The 15,054-nt window shown below is 29.9% G+C and overlaps 1 long non-coding RNA gene across 1 annotated transcript; it reads left to right on the forward strand.

Annotated features, from left to right (window-relative positions):
• Nucleotides 1–11,854: 11,854 nt before the first annotated feature.
• On the forward strand, nucleotides 11,855–13,588 carry LOC113380603. Its single transcript, XR_003367454.1, has 5 exons — nucleotides 11,855–11,967; nucleotides 12,748–12,753; nucleotides 13,244–13,355; nucleotides 13,419–13,488; nucleotides 13,543–13,588. It is a non-coding gene; the product is annotated as an uncharacterized LOC113380603 (long non-coding RNA).
• Nucleotides 13,589–15,054: the final 1,466 nt, after the last annotated feature.

Consider the following 15,054-nt stretch of genomic DNA (forward strand, 5'->3'; position numbering starts at 1 on the left):
AGACACTTTTGGAAGAGGATAGTACAATTCAAAAACCATTCGATCAGGTAAATTAGTTTATTTTACTACTCATAAATAAAAAGTTTATTTGTTAGTTTTGCTACCTAGGCATTTAAGTGATACGCTCAAAAAATGCTTTATATTTAAAATACAAAATGTTATGAAAAAAGAGGCAGTACTGCATAAGTTGATTATTTTTATAGGCCAACATTTTCAAAGTATCAAACCTAAACTCACAATACAAACAGAAGTTTCATCAAAATTCATACGTAGTAAGATTTAAGGCACTTCAATTCTGAGGTTTTTTAATGATCTTCAATTGATTATGAAAGAGTTCTATTTTGATTATAAATTTAGATTTATCTCGTTATAATTTTTAGTTGAAGGTTTCACCGTTCCTCAGAGTATAAGTGAAAATTGAGATGCTGATATAAATAGTTACTGATGATATAATTTATTAAATAATTGAATCTTTTTGAATTCTATTAATATGCTTATTTTCCTCATAAGTAACCATGCTATGCCATCCTTTTAAGATAATTATTACAATTAATTTTCAGATAATTACCAATAAAGACATCATGGCTGTTTTCACTTAAATAATTGAATATATTCGGATATTACTTTGAAAAGAAGATATATTACACGAAACAAACACTTCAGTATGTTTTCTCATCATGTTTATAATAAGGTAATCTACTTATTCAGTAAGTTAAATAATTTTAAGAACAGTAGTCTGTATCCTTATATATATATATATATATATATATATATATATATATATTAATACATATTACATCAATTCATAAAAAATAAATTTAAATGTCTTGAACCATTTTCAGATAGATATAAACTAAAATACTCTAATTATAAATGGAATTAGAATATAGTTATGATTTGTATTAAAATATTATAAGGTAATTTAAATAAATACTTGGTAATTTATCATAAGCAATTTAAATTCATATAGAAAATATTTTAGATTAGGCATATGATAGATGTCATATATTCTCTCTAGTTAATATAATAGTAATATGAGTTATTACAGTTTATAATTAATTCTGAAGAATAAAATTATATTTCGACTTCTGGATTTCTTATACTCTTCTCTATGTTTTAATAAAAGTATTACATGAAACCAGTGACGTCGGAAGCAATTTTTTGATGGGTGGGCTCGCTTTTTTTAGACAGCCAGTGTGGGTTTTTTTTTAGACATTTGAGATAGTATCATATTTTGAGATGACCCATCAAAATTCATGGGTGGGCTCGTTTACTAATTGAATATTGACCAATGTGATTAGAAATGATGAATGAATTCGGTTAACCGTTGGGTTGCCCACTCGAGAAAAATATTAGGTTAAGATGTATGGATAAATCTCTCAATTTGACGAAATTCAGACTTTTACCTCACTTTACGGTAGCCCGTCAAATTAAATAGCCAACTTGTTTAATTTGTATTATATGCATTCAAAAAGTAAATATAATAGTATATATTCTCTATAGAGAAGACTGATACGCAAAAACTATTTACGTCATGAAAATCTTAATAATTATCTATCTACCATAGCGCAAACTAGTAACTCACCCCAAACAAAATAATAAGATAACAAATTCTTTCACAACCAATTTTATAAGCGCAATATTACTTTGCATATTACTTTATACGAGTAATGAAACTTGAATAACATTTTAAAACCTAATTTGCAAAAGCGTGATGCAGCATGAATCGGCGGCGATCGTAAAAATCAGGAAATTCATATTCACATGCTAACGTCGCTGGTAATTTTTCATATCTGCGCTAGACTTAACTGTCGGGCAGTAAAAATTTGAGGTTATGAATACTTCCGCTCAGCTCGTCGGTTTCCTGTAAAACGCGAGACCAGCGCCGCAAGTGTCTAATTGCAAAAGTTATTGCTACGTAGAACTTCCGGCGGGGAAGGATTCTCAAAGTGTGGAAAAATCAAAAGTCAAATCCTAGTGGAAAATGGAATTTAAGAAATTCAGAGAGAATTATATTAATTTAATTATTGGTATTATTTTGTATTGTTTTTCAATAAGCAAAAGTTAATATTTTTTAATACATACATTTTATAATAATGATTTTTCTTATTAATTATTAATGGAATAACAATTTTATTTCACTAGACTATTTTTTAACTTTCCGTAGGGTAAGTTATAGTAGTCGCAAAAAAACGAAAATGATATTTTTATAAATCTTTACATTCGAAATGTTTTGTGAACACTTTGGCATACTTTATAAAAAAATGTATGTATGTGTGTGTACGGATACAAGTTTCGTCGACAATTTAGAGAACACGGATCAACCGATTTGAATAATTCAAATAACATTTAATTTGTATTAATAAGGAGACGTGCTCATTCGTTTTTGGCAAAGGCAGATCCAGTCCAGTCCACTAGCTTATAATAATATTCATATACATATTGTGTTTGTAATCATTAATTAATTTTTGTATAATCACAAAGATGACTGTAGAAGAATGAAGATGATTGACGACTGAAAATGTGAAAGTAAATAGGTGTTTTTACCTAGAACTTTTATATTTATTCTTTAATATAATTAAAAAAAGTTAATAGTAGATTAAATTATTACTTTCAAAAATACAAAACTTCAATTGAGTTTTAATAACTCGCAGGTAATAACATATACGTATTATTAATTAACTTAATGATTAAATAAATAATCTTCAGTTTCAAATTATTAAAATTTTATAATTATATTTGCAAATTTAATACCGATAAAATGATGTATGCAATTTTATAACATTTAAAATGCAATATTATAAATCGAACATGAATTTATAATGAAAGTATTGCATTGAAAAGCAAGCAAGTTGAGTGTACTTAGTGTGGCATTTCAAAGTGCATAATTTCAAATAATTTACAGAAAAGACTATTCAAACTGTTCTTATTTGAATAACGCATTGAATTAAATTACATTTTGCTTTTATATGAAATAACTTGGTTATATTTATAATGTGAAGATAAAGTCAAAGGACATCCTTTCGTCTGCGTTCGTTCTCAATCTTGTTTATAAATTTGCAGATTTTGCGATGTACAATAAATATAAATTGCTTGAAGAAGAAAACATTTTCATATCCCGTTTAGAAAGAAATTTGTATAAAGATACCAGTGTAGGAAAAATGAAATGACAAAGGTAATTCTAATTCACCAACATTGAGAATTTCAAACAGAAATAAAATTAGTAATATGCGACATTCAATCTTACCACTATGTGAACTAATTTTTAATGCAAAATATGAATTCTTAAATTAAGTTATAAGTATTTCCTTTAAAATCTTGAACATAATTCAAAGAATTTACAGTTAATGCAACTAGTTTTTTTAACTTCCCGTAGGGTAAGTTATTGTAATGGGCCGAAAATCGGAATTGAAAATTTTACATTTCTCGACGTTTTGAAGGTTTCTGAACGTTTTGGCATACCTCAGAAAAAATGGATGTGTGTGTGTGTGTGTGTGTGTGTATGTATGTGTGGATACAAATTTCCAGTCACGTTTTAGGGCGCACGGATCAACCGATTTAAATGGTTCAAAAAACATTCGATTCCTATTGATTGGGAAAAGAGCTGATTAGTTTTTGGCAAAGGCAGGTCCAGCCGTTTCGGAGATACGGAGCAAAGAGTGCAGAAAATATAAATCGAATTTTTGAGCGAACGGAGTATCCGATTTGAATGATCTAAAAAACATTCAATTAGTAATGATTGGGAAAAGTGTTTATTACTTTTTGGCAAAGACAGGCCCAGCCATTTCGAAGATACGGAGCTAAATATGTAAAAAATGGCAGTTTTTGAGAGAACTAAGCGTCCGATTTAAATGATTCAAAGAACTTTCTACTTGTCTTAACAAAATAATTGATTTTGAAAAAAAAAATTTTGTCAATTTTTTTTTTTTTTTTTTTTTTTTTTTTTTTTTTTGGTATTTTGGTATTTTGTATATCGAAAATATTTCAGATTTTATTTTTAATTCTGACTATAGTTCTAATATACTTTACAAATAATTTCAACTCTGCAATTCGGTTTATATAATTCTTATAAATATTACACAATGTTACAATATTTATAATAATCTATTTGAAAACATTCAGTATTCCTCGAACATTTCGTTACGGTGCGGGAAGTTCCAGCAATTTGCCTTAAGGCACGATGCCATAATTGCCTCAAGACAGAATTCCCCTTACAGCTAGTTTCATTTTTAGTTTTACAAAGTACTCTTGCTTATTTAAAAGTTGATATGTTCTAAAAATTTTTTAAAAGATTATAGTTTTACATCTCAATAATTTATACTTTCCTTTTTTTATACTTATAACATTTAGTCAATAAATTTACTTTGAAAAACTTAATCTAAAAGCGTATAAAATACATTAATTTTAAATTTATTTAGATGATCGAGGCGATTTGCGGGTTGCCGTATCTTTAAATTTTATCTATTTTTAAATTCTTATTTTCTATCCAAATATCCATTTTATGATAAACAAAAATTTTAGTTCAGTATATTGCTTGCAAAAATATTTTTAAGTTTCTAATGCTTGTGTAAAATTATTATTTGGGATTTGAAACATTTTACTTATCCATTTTGGAGATTGAATGCAATTTATTCTATTGAGCAAATCATACCAAGCAAGAGAGCAAAAATAATTCTAAGCAAAAACAGTTCGTGAATAAAAGACTCGTATTTCATGTTGTATTTTTTAAATTTAATTTTCCGTTATTTAAATTTTCTAAACTTGCTTCATAAACTTCTCCTAAATAATAGTGTAAGAACCGAATCGTATGTATTCATCTTTACTTTCACATCGTGTATCAGATTATTGTTTTAAAGTTAAATTTTCAACGTATTTTAAAAGTATTGTCCAAAGATTGGTAGACGATGCAAGGAAAATATATATTTCTCTAAAGATATTGAAAAACTATATTATGAATTATATATCCGAATCTCGTGTTGGCGCATTTTTTGCATGCATCGCATTCAAGGTAATAATATATATATATATATATATATATATATGTATTATTTCCATAAGATCATAATTACTCTTCAATTGCAGAGTTGAAAAATTTCATTATCTATTAGTAGCAGTTTAAAAACTTATTCAACAAAAATATTTCTGATGTCTATGCTAAACATATTTCTAAAAAAATTTGGGTTTTCGACAAATACTGATTTACCTTCATATGAGAAATTAGTTGTCCCCGTCTACTACATGCAAAGAAGGGAGCAGCCGAACGCTCGCCGAGAATCTGGAACGGTTAAGCATGCAAAGTCAAGCAACTTACTGACAGTGTGTATAAATGATTTCGGCAAATTAATTTCGCATTTGTGCTACACAAATAAATCCTCGTACAGTATCAACTAGAGAAACTTCTGCACGGTTTAGCTTCTAAGCAACTTCTACATTTGTAAGTAATTTGACTGCAGGGCTATGTCACTGTTTAATTCGTAATGAACGGCACTTGAGAAAGCTGGATAAGGCATATTTGGTGAGTTATATATTATATTACATGACAAATAGAAGTTATATGGATTCCAATAAAACTTTGTATGATATTCATAAATATGTGCAGCATACAACTGTAATTGTATCCACCTTTCTACTACGCTTTTCAAATTTCCATTCCTATATGCATATGTGCATATATATTATGTCGATTTTTGTAATTCTGACACTCAATAAATTTAATTATTAATCTATATGTCTTATTTATTTATACAGTTAGAACAATTATTGGCTCCAAATTTTTTTTTCAGATAAATGGGGTTCGAACCTCGGCAAATCTCGAATGTGTTCGACCTTGACACTTAGTATATTTCTGAAAAACTCAAGGTTCGCACTTGACTGTAAGAGAGATACATAAAGAGTGAGATGACGAAGATAGTGGAAAAACTGGGGAAAGAGAAGGGTAGAGGCAGATGATGAATAAGAGAGATGTGTATGAGACATATGCTTTATTCAAATTCAATATTAATACAGTATAATATAAAAATAACTCTTATCATCAATAACTCAAATAGCCGAGTGGTTTAAGCGACCGCATACTCGGTGAAATCACTCTGGAGGCACAACGTGAGGGGAATCCAGCTGAAGACAACGACGACCGACTCTGAAGTAAAAAAAATGGAGCAGTGCTGGTGGCTGGCTATGGCAGGCGCAGAGAAAGATCCTGAAACGAAGACACAAAGTGATGGTCAACCTGAGGTTCATGATGCGACAGGTCACACGCAGAGGGACACATTGCGGAAGATGCCTGCAGAACACCCAGAATCTACCCAAAAACCACAACATGCAAAAAAAACGCATCAAAAATGAAAAAAAATGTGAAAAAAGCGGAAAAAAGGAAAAAAAGGGGAAAGAGGAGGAGGAGGATGGAGAAAGGGGAGGTGGAGCACCTTCATGTACCTTGTACCTGAGAAATGTATGGAGACTAGCGGTCAATGCAGTGGCGGATCCAGCTTCGGCGCTAGGGGGAGGTCATAATTCAAAGGTTTTTAGTATGTAACAAATTTAATATATATATATATATATATATATATATATATATAAGATAGAGCGGGGCTTAAAGTTCCGCAGGTAGAAAGGTATACCACCGATATCTCAAAGACGAGTAAAGTTTTAACGATTTCTTAACAACAATATTTTAAAGTAGAGGGAAAAATTGTACAACCAGCCATTCTTACAACGTTTAAAAAAGCATTTTTACAAGAGATAAATTAAATAAATATTTATTCCAACTCTGCTGATGAATATTTTGGACAAAATATCAAATCAAGGTTATATAGATAGAGTTATCTTTGTAAAAAATGTATCCATAAAATTTGGCTGAATAATGTTGCTAATATTTCGTTAAATTCCATTAAAATTAAAAATAATACATTGGGTTGTTTGTCTTCTCGCCGTCCGATTTTACCACGCCCATGAGGTAAAAAAAACCAAGCGACAAATTTTTGAAAAACAGCAAAAGAAAACAAATTTCTACAGTGATGAATTAGCTGGGAGATGTACTAAACATAGTCAGATAGTTTTTTGTTTGATGTGTCTTATTTGTTACTATGTTTTTCGTTTAGTTTTCACAATATAATTGCTCATAGTTAAATTGGACCCTCTTTACCCTATATATATATGCATTTTTTTAAAAATAATCTGCGTCTTTGCCGTGGTTCAATATTTGACCTTCCCTCGACGTTTTCTCGTCTGAACTGATGTTAAAATTATTACTATAAAATGAAACTGGATAAGCACTTGTGTTGATTGGTTTTGTGAGTCAATTGGTTGATTCGATTCTTTACTATTGGCAGAAAATTGCAAAAATTATCATTCATGTTTTTGTCAAAAAATCAGGTTTTTGGTGAAGATCGGTCAAATCGTTTCTTTTTCATAATAGATTGTTAATTTTTTTATGATTTTGGTGAAACTTTGCATGGCGATAGAGATTCTGCTCTAAATGAACATACTAAACTATATTAAGGCCTGCGACAAGTGATTTACTTTTGGATTTGGATTATTAAAGTTTGGATTATTTGGCCGCGCTTTTAGAAAATTCACCGTATGTATTCGGTTTAGTATTTTGTATGTGTTGGTTTTCCACCTATGTATAATGTTTAAACCATTTTTCAACTATTTATTGGAATTTTGCCTTGAAGCAAGTTACATGAACTTCCCGATATGTGCAAATAATCGACTTAATCAATAAAAAATAAATTAACTTAGGAGTGATTAAAAGTATTCCGAGTGGATTTATGACACATAATTGAAAACGAACAATCACGTTAACTCGGAGTATTTTCTAAAAGCAAATTTTCAAAAATCAAAAAAATTCATGATTGAACCAGTTTCCGTAGGACTTTAGTGGTTTAGTATGTTCATTAAAAACAAGTACTATATTGTTATACCAAGTAAATCATCTGATTTTAATTTAAACAAACGTCAAAAAACTACTCATTTTTCTCAAACTTTGATAAATTTTTAGAATTAAACTACTTGTCGTAAGGCCGTAATAATTCAGTAAGTTGTATAAGACCATGATATATATCGCCAAAAAAGTTCCATAAAAATCGGCTTATTTTTTTTTAACTGTTAATTACAAGAAAACGGCTCGGTAGATTTTCACCTTCGCAACTAATTTCTTTGGAACAAGCGTTTGATTTTTTAAAATCGAAATGTTGGCGAAAAGTTTAACACTTTTTTCTAAATTACAAAGAAATGGCTCGGGCGATCGTCGAAAAAAGCTGAGAAAAGATAATCCACATCAAAATACATCGATTGGCTTTTAAATTTCAGAAATCGATTCAAGCGTTTTTGAGCAAACGTCGATGGAAGGTTTAATTTTGACAAACGCCAAAAAAACGATACTAATTTTTGCAAAATTTGACGAATTTTTAAAATTAAACGACTTGTCGTAGAGCGGAAATATTTTAGCATGATCTATAAGGCAATGGATCTACCGTAAAAACAAATTCATAAAAATCGTCGCAATTTTTTTTAACACTTTATTACAAGAGAACGGCCCGGACGATCTCTACCAAAAACTAATCAAGACGATTCCCAACCAATATCTATCAAACGGTTTTTAAATTTTCAAAATCGATTCAAAATTGCGGGCTAAAACGTGAACGAAACGTCGATTTACGGCAAAAAAATCTGTTCACACACACACATTTTTTCCAAATTTGGTCTCATTAGATTTGAATGGAAACATAAAATTAGCGAATCAGATTTTTTGAAGAAAACATAAACTTCTCCTTCGGGAAGTTAAAAATAACTACTATATTAAAAAAAAACATTAGTTTCTCACTTCAGAATGGTTTACTACTGCATTAAGGCATACTCTAAATCAGTCATTATTTTTATATTACGTCGTCTATTTTACAGATGTTAGGCATTACAAAACGTTCATGTCTAAGGGCCACTCACAATTAGTTTAATTTTTTTACTTTTGAATGAAATTTTTTTCTTAAACTGTAATACCTAATTCAAAATTATGTATAGAACATATATTCGCAATACGATTAGAAGATCCTTAAATTTTAGGAGTCTTTGACTTTGCCATTCGTCTATAATAAGTTAAATATTCAAGTTATAAAAAGAGTTTGGTAACAAAATACATAAATAAAATCATTATGAAGTAATTTTTTTGTTGAATTAGTGTTGTATCCATGTCCTAAAACAGGCTCAGGGGGGGTCATGACCCCCGTGACCCCCCCTGGTTCCGCCACTGGGTCAATGTATATAACACGGGGTATTCTAATATTGTCTAGGGTATATAAGGTCTATGGCTAAAACAGGTAAAATAATACTAGAATTGGCAAAGTTGGCGCTAAGGATCCCTGTTAATAATGTATATTAAATTATTACTAAGAAAAATGTAATTTAGATATTATAATTACTAAAAACCTATTAAAAATTGTAGGCAACATTATTGGAACAATTAAAAAAAATCCAAGGTAGTATTATACTTTTACCGCGGATACTATATATTAATTTTTTCTGAATCTGTTGTACCGTTTGAAAAACTTCAATTTCCCATTTAGTGTGGAAATTGAGACTCATCATTTTATTTAAAGCAGTTAAGAACATTTAACATCACTCATATTGATGTATATGCATTTTGGTGTGAAGAGTAATTTAAAAAACATACTTATTATTTTTAGGTAAACTGTATATATTAGACATTAGTAGAGGATTGTAAAAAATTGTAGACGTGGGTACAGGACAACGTCTGTCGGATCATCTAGTATATATATATATATATATATATATATATATATATATATATATATATATATATATATATATATTAAAATGTAATTTATTTTTTTATGTGATTTACTTATCGACATCCAGGTAGAATTTTCCCAACGTTGTATTCTCCTCAGGAAATTGTTTTCTCCATTCGCCTTTAAAGTATAAGACGTTCAACAGCACCATAACAGCACCATAAACATCCGCTGGAGCAAAATAAATTTATCAATATGTGATCAATTAAAAATCAATTTTATTAAAAATTCACCACCTACCATGGTTGACCAGTTCCGTAATGTGTCTCCTTGTAACATTGGCGACCCACTGATTCATAATGGCAGCACTATCGTATTTGGTGACAGTACTATCACTGTTATTTTTATTTATTCCATTTGTGAAATCTATAGACATGATATCCGAGTCGTAGAACATTTGGGCAATCGCGTTGAAGCGCTGCCTTGGCTGGATCATGAGGGAAATGTAAATCCTGGTGTCGAAATCTAGATGGTAGGCAGGATTCTTGGCCTGAAGGAATAAATAGTAATAAAAATATAAGTAATATTAACAATGTTTGAATGTATTCAACCTTTAGTGAAGCTATAATTTTTCCTGCACGTTCCCTGTTGCTCTGGTAACTATCAGGAAGGGAGAGTAGTCTCAAAATTTCCAACTTTTGTCTGATATTTTGGCCTGCAGTAATATGAATTTGAGAAATATATAAAAATCTTTACAGGCATAAAAAAGCTAAAGTTAGGCAACGTATATTTGAACAAGATTTTAAATTTATGTATAGCATAGTATTACAGTGTGTATATATTTACTTGCGTTCTTATATATACCAATAACTTTATAATGTTTGTGATGTGTATGTGTGTGTGTGGTTCGACATATATAAATAGTATGGTATTTTCACATTTCTAAAAATAAATTTTTAAATTTTCTATATTTTGAAAATTGGTTTTATTTTATTATGAACACCATTTAAGCTGTTTGAAGAATATTTTTATAATAAACAATTGTATACATAATTTTGAATTGTGTAGATTATTATATTATGATCGCAGTAAATTTAGGTGAAAAAAACTTGTTTGATTCGAATGAAAATTTTGTTTAAAGTTGTAAAACTTATACTAACTGATCAAATCAATATGTAATCACATAGATTACTGTACTAATTTTTTTATAAAATTAGTCTTAAGTAGTTATAAAATATTTAATTATTGAAATACACTTGTAAAAATTGTAATGATCAATTAAAATAATCATAAAATGTAAAAAGTAGTATTTATTATATGTTATTCATTTAATTGTTTTTCAACTTTGCAAAGGAGTGGTTTGTTTTCACTAGATAATTCAAATTGCTTATTTTGTGTTTTCTCACAGAATGTCATTTGATTTTGATTATTTAAAATAAACGAAATTTAAAGAAAAATGTAACATTAAACATTTTTTGAATCAATTAATATTTTTCTTTTGACGTTGGTTTAATTTTTTTATATTTCAAAATATTTAACCAACTCTACTCTCAATAAGTACACAGTAAGACTCTTTTTTTTGCGCTAACTTTGTTAGTTTGTATGTTTGTATTTATATAATATTTAATGGATTCACGTGTTGCCTTTAATGTAGAACTAAATTTTCTATCAAAATTTAAAAGCAATTCCACTAAACTATTATGATTTTATTAGAAAATTGCTTTCGTTAATAGATTTCAAAATTATTCATGTCTATGAGTGATATATAAATAAAACAGTGAAAACTTGTCTGTATATTTAGAAATTTATTCTACACCAAATTTATTTATTTCAATAACCAACGACTAATTCATTGCAGTGTAAATTTTTAGAGAGTTTATTAAAAGAATGGAATATTGTTATTTAATTTATAAAACCCTTATTGTTAAAATTGAAGATTCAAATAAACGTCGTTTCGATTTCAAAACAGAAGAGGCGTTCGAGTTTCTGAAACGCCATCTTCGACCGAGCGAACGTGCGCGCTCTGCAGTCGCACGTCTACAAGTCTTTTGCACATCTATGCTTTGCGACTATAGGAGTTGGGGGAGGGAGTTGTCATTGCGAGAGTTCATTTTCATCGTGGCGATCGCTGGAGGAAGACAACGAGACTTCGTCGAACACGGACGAGCGGGCCTGACCCTTCGCTGCCTGTGGAGTACATGCGACCTGCGAGCGTCACCTGGTACGTTGCACTTGTGCTAATTATATTTCTCTTTGCGGATTCACTCGGATTACATTTCGTGTTTTAAGATGTTTTAGATTTAATTGAAACCGTTCATAATTTGTTTTTTTTTTTTTGGAAAACGTGTGCTCGATTTATGTAGTTTTTGCTCAAGTCGCACTACTGTCTAAGACGTACGCCGGATATATTTTATCTAATTATTTCTTTTTGCATCATTTGGTGCACACTGTTAAATAAAACTACACATTATTATTTTGTTGACTGAGCAAGAGTGCACCATTGAATGGCTGGCGGTCATTGTGCAGAAGAAATGATCGAAAGTAATAGTAAAACGTTGTGAAAGTAAAAAATAATGACTGTTAATTCATTTTGAGAATTACTATGAGCACATTTAAACGGAACGTTTAATTTGAAGTCTTATTTACATCATTATTATCTGCTAATTCACTTCAATTTATAGATCAGAAATATTGTGTAAATTGGACCACAATCATCATGTCATCAAGAATTTTAAAGCAAAATTACTTTTCCATGAAAGCCATTTTTTGTTTTAAATGCATAATTTTATTTCTTTTACTTGAAAAAAGTTACAATTTGAACAACAAATTGACAAAGAATAGTTACAATTTGAATGAATATAAAGATGCAAACAAAGATTATTCTGTGCTTCGCTGGAGCGCTGCATTGCACACGAAGACAGCTTTGGTGACGCATCAACAATGACATTTAATAATGTATGTATAATCAACTAAATTCAATAATAATTTGTGTATTTTGTAGGTGCGGGTAGGTTTGCGTTTGCTGCTACCAGAGTCCTTCAGTTTTTATACGAACATTGTTACTGTGACGCTCTGAATGTGGTATTTATTGGAATTGCATTTGGTACAAATAGATTTATTAAGCGGTGATTTTGTTCAAGATATTAATTGATCGATACTTTAGTTGTCACTATAACTTTTAGAAATTTACAAAATCATTAAGGCATTGAATTTCATGATTCGAATGATCACGGTATGTCTTGCATGTGGGTTAATTTATTAGTTAGGTAGCATCAGTAGTTTTATTATTAATAACAAATACTAATACACTAATCTATTTAACTATTGAAAAATAATGTGGTCGTTTGAATCATTTGAGATTATGCAATGTGGATTTGACATATTACATTAAATTTTAATTTTTACTGTTTTCAATTCATGTTAATGCATTTTATATAAAACCAAGTGCAATTCTTAAACTGCTAGTAAATTTCTACATTCTATTTCTGGTCATCAAGATGAAATCACATGGAGGCCACAAGAAATCATATCAAGCAAATTGTTGAGTATCGAGTAAAAATTGAACACGGACTCACTTCACCGGAAATCGCTCTGCAAATAGTTTAAAAAGTACGTTTTTGTCTATGATCAGTATAAATGTGAACAATAAATAACATCTTTATTTTTTTTCAGGTCCTTTCTACTACTGCTGCTCTGTACACTGACCCCTTCACCAGGAATCGCTCTGAAAATAATTTAAAAAGTACGTTTTTATCCATAATCAGTATAAATGTGAACAATAACATTTTTTTTTTAGATCCTTTCAACCACTGCTGCTCTGCACACTGACCCCTTCACCAGGAATCGCTCTGAAAATAATTTAAAAAGTACGTTTTATCCATAATCAGTATAAATGTGAACAATAAATAACATGTTTATTCTTTTTCAAATCCTTTACTGCTCTGCACACTGACCCCTTTACCAGTATCGCTCTGAAAATAATATAAAAAGTACGTTTTCATCCATAATCAGTATAAATGTAAACAATTAATAACATGTTTATTTTTTTTTCCAGGTCCTTTCAACTACTGCTGGTCTGCACACTGACCACTTCACCAGGAATCGCTCTGAAACTAATTTAAAAAATACGTTTTTATCCATAATCAGTATGAATGTGAATAATAAATAACATGTTTATTTAATTTTCAGGTCCTTTCTACTACTGCTGCTCTGTACACTGACCCCTTCACCAGGAATCGCTCTGAAAATATTTTAAAAAGTACGTTTTTATCCATAATCAGTATAAATGTGAACAATAAATAACATATTTTTTTTTAGATCCTTTCAACTACTGCTGGTCTGCACACTGACCCCTTTACCAGTATCGCTCTGAAAATAATATAAAAAGTACGTTTTCATCCATAATCAGTATAAATGTAAACAATTAATAACATGTTTATTTTTTTTTCCAGGTCCTTTCAACTACTGCTGGTCTGCACACTGACCACTTCACCAGGAATCGCTCTGAAACTAATTTAAAAAATACGTTTTTATCCATAATCAGTATGAATGTGAATAATAAATAACATGTTTATTTTTTTTTTCAGGTCCTTTCTACTACTGCTGCTCTGTACACTGACCCCTTCACCAGGAATCGCTCTGAAAATATTTTAAAAAGTACGTTTTTATCCATAATCAGTATAAATGTGAACAATAAATAACATATTTTTTTTTTAGATCATTTCAACCACTGCTGCTCTGCACACTGACCCCTTCACCAGGAATCGCTCTGAAAATAATTTAAAACGTACGTTTTATCCATAATCAGTATAAATGTGAACAATAAATAACATGTTTATTCTTTTTCAGATCCTTTCAACCACTACTGCTCTGCACACTGACCCCTTTACCAGTATCGCTCTGAAAATAATATAAAAAGTACGTTTTCATCCATAATCAGTATAAATGTAAACAATTAATAACATGTTTATTTTTTTTCAGGTCCTTTCAACTACTGCTGGTCTGCACACTGACCCCTTCACCAGGAATCGCTCTGAAACTAATTTAAAAAATACGTTTTTATCCATAATCAGTATGAATGTGAATAATAAATAACATGTTTATTTTTTTTTCAGGTCCTTTCAACTACTTTGGCTCTGAACTTTGACTCCTTCACCAGGAATCCTTCCTGAAACCTTTTATCAAGTATGTGATTTATCCATAATCAGTATAAATGTGAACAATAAATAACATGTTTATTTTTTTCCAGATCCTTTCAACCACTGCTACTCTGCACACAGATCCCTTCACCAAGAATCTTTCCAGAAAC

This window comes from Ctenocephalides felis, unplaced genomic scaffold (genome assembly GCF_003426905.1).
Source record: "Ctenocephalides felis isolate EL2017-DRISC unplaced genomic scaffold, ASM342690v1 CF-g0.4_SCAFFOLD_02241, whole genome shotgun sequence".
NCBI lineage: Eukaryota > Metazoa > Arthropoda > Insecta > Siphonaptera > Pulicidae > Ctenocephalides > Ctenocephalides felis.